The following is a 3317-nucleotide window of genomic DNA, read 5'->3' on the forward strand; positions in this document are numbered from 1 at the left end:
ATTGAAATCAGTAGGATGTTGAAATCCTCAACTATGACTGTTTTTCTGTTGCTCTCTCCTTTTATGTCCATGAAGATTTGCTTTACCTATTAGGTGCTCCTGTGTTGGGTGCATAAATGTTTACTAGGGTTATATCTTCTTATTGGATTGTTTCCTTCATCATTATGTAGTGTCCTTCTTTGTTGCTTATTATAGCCTTGGTTGTAAAGTTTATTTTGTTGAATATAGGTACTTCTACCCCAGCTTTTTTTTTACTTTCCATTTGCATGAAATCCCTTTTTCTATTCCTTTACTTTTACTCTATGTGTATCTTTCAATTTGAGATGGGTTTCTTGGAGGCAGCATATATATGGGTCTTGTTTTTTTATCCATTCAGCTACCCTATGTCTTTTGGTTGGAGCATTTAATTAAGCCATTTACATTTAAGGTTATTATTGATAGATACATATGTAGTGACATTTTATTGTTAGACTGTTTTCCTGTTTTTTCTCTTTTCTCTTTGTCTACTTCTTCTTAAAGTAAGCCCTTAAACATTTGTTGTAGTAGTGCTGGTTTGGTGTTAACAAAGTCTTTTAACTTTTTCTTTTTTTTTTGGTCTGGGAAGCTCCTTATTTCTCCTTAAATTTTAAACAATAGCCTTGCTGGGTAAAGGAGCCTTGTTTGTAGGTCCTTGCTTTTCATTGCCTTGAGTATTTCATTCCACTCCCTTCTGGCCTGAAATGTTTTTGATGAGTAATAAGATGCCAGTCTAATTGGCGCTCCTTTGTAGGCAAATTCCTGCTTTTCCCCTGTGGCTTTTAGAATTCTCTCCTTGTCATTTCACTTATATGTGTCTGGGTGTGGGCCTCTTTGGGTCCAGCTTGTTTTGGACTCTCTGGGCTTTCTGGACTTGTGTATCTTATTTCTTCACTAGATTAGGGAAGTTTTTTGCTCATTATTTCTTCAAATAGGTTCTTGACACCTTGCTCACTTTCTTCTGCTTCTGGTAATCCCATGATGTGCATGTTTTTACACTTTATGTTGTCCAAAATGTTTCTTAAGCTCTCTTAATTTTTTAAATTCTTTTTCCTTTTGTTGCTCTGCCTGGGTTTTTTTTTCTACCTTGTCTTCCCAAACACTGATTCCAACCTCTGATTTATCTAACCTATTGTTTATTCCTTCCAGTGTAGTATTTATTTCAGATAATGCCTTCTTTATTTTGACTGGTCATTTTTTATAGGGTTATCAGAGTGTGAGGGTTCATTGATAGTTGATGTTTGTACATTTTTAAAAAATATTTTTTTATTTATTTGTCTTTAGAGGGGAAGGGAAGGACAGGGGGGAGAAATATCAATGTATGGTTGCCTCTGGTGTGTCCCCTGCTGGGAACTGGCCTGCAACCCAGGCATGTGCCCTGACTGGGAATCGAACTGTGATCCTCTGGTTCACAGGCCCGCGCTCAATCCACTGAGCTACACCAGTCAGGGCTTGACTGGTCATTTTTAATGGTTTCTATGTCTTTTTTCATGCTTTTGAGTATCCTAATCATCATTATTATAAATCTACCTGATAAATTGCCTGCCTCCATTTCATCTAGTTCTTCTCCTGCAGAATTCTCTTGTTCTTTCATTTGATGTCTGTTTCTTTGTACATCTATTTTGGCTGTTTCTTTGTATTTTCTGCCTTAGTTGTTAAACGAATCAATCTGTAATCAGAAATCAGGTTTAAGTTCCACAGGGTGGGGCAGAGTAATTTATGTAGGTGGAGCTATTGCTTCCCCTCAGACTGATGCCACTTGGAGGGGAGTGTTCTACTTGAGCAAGATGGTTCCTGCAGTATGGGGAATGACTCACTACCTGGATCCTGACAGCTTTTCCTTTATTTCTCTTCTTGAGCCACAGTCCCAGACTCTCCTTAAGTGTCTCCAGTCCACACTTTCCTCCCTCTGTCAGAGCCCAGGGTAAGTGGCTGCAAACAAAATTTTGTGCATTGGCCCTTTAAGAGACTCTCTGCATCACCAGCGCTCTCTCCCAGATAGAATCCTGCAACTTTTTACAGCTGGATGTTACCTGGGTTCTTTTCCAGCTCTGGTGTTGTAGGCTTGGGAGCCCAGCTTGGGGTTTAGAACCCACACTTCTCAGGGAGAAATCCCCAGCCACTGAAATATTTTTCTGGAACCTCAGCTTCTTCCTGTGGGAGCCCAGCTAGCCCTCTTGCACCTCCTCTGCCTTGCCTATCAGTCTTGTTGTGATTAAGTGGTTTCTTCTGTCTGTGATTGGTTATTAGGCAATAGAGTTTCATTGGTTATTCAGGATGATCTCTCTACAATTTTGTTATAGTTCCAGACTGATCCTTGAAGGAGGTTAATGTAGCTTCCACCTATTCCTGTGTCATCTTGGGTCCTCCCCCACATGACTATTGATCACTTTAGACATTAGCTATTTATTCCATGCTGATTGATGTGTATTTAGATCTTTTGCAGTCTCCCACCCTTATTCCTCCATCTTCCTTTCAATATTGTCCCATTTGAGCTAGATGTTTCTAGTTCTCAACACTATTTGCTTTTCCTCTCCTTCTAATCACATAGAGAACTCCATGGAATATTATACTTTCAAGCCACCTTCCAGTTAGTCAGGGCCATATGATTAGTGCTTACTGTTGGGTTATAAATGGAAGTGATATGTGTAGCTTCTAACCCAAAGTATTCAAGAAGAGGCATAGGATTTTCATGTGATCTATTCTTGTGTTGATATGCAGGCACCTTAAGGTGGTGGTACTCAGGCAGCTCAGTTCTTACATGGATCAGATCTCCACTGACCTATGTTAGACATATTGTGAGCAAGAAAAAAATCCTTTGTTTCCTTTGATATGTCAGGTCACTTTGTTTTTGAGACTAAATTGTTTACTGAAGCATAATCTAGTGCAGGATTTGTCACTTTTTTTGTGTGACAAGTCAGATAACAAATAACTTAGGCTTGGACTATTAGGACTCTGTTGCAACTAATCAATTCTAACGTTGCAGTGTGAAAGGCACCATAGATAATATAAAAACAAATGGGGTGGTTATATTTTAACACAACTTTATTTATAAAAATAGTCAGTAGGTCAGATGCTGAGTCTAAATTTTGCCTATTTTGACAAATGTATCATTATTCTGAGTTTCTTCACTGGGCACTTCTTCTGTTTCAATATGAATATTTGAACCCCCATTTTTTTGTTTTAACAGCCAGAAATGTTTTCTCCCAACTTTCTATTCATAAGGTAAAATATTGGTAATCCCCCTTGCCCTTTTTTCTTGTACCCCCCTTGTACTCATTCTTTCCTGTTTTGAGAACCTA

The sequence above is a fragment of the Sturnira hondurensis genome, unplaced genomic scaffold, assembly GCF_014824575.4.
Source record: "Sturnira hondurensis isolate 20B ecotype Veracruz unplaced genomic scaffold, ASM1482457v3 Scaffold0007487, whole genome shotgun sequence".
Classification (NCBI taxonomy): domain Eukaryota; kingdom Metazoa; phylum Chordata; class Mammalia; order Chiroptera; family Phyllostomidae; genus Sturnira; species Sturnira hondurensis.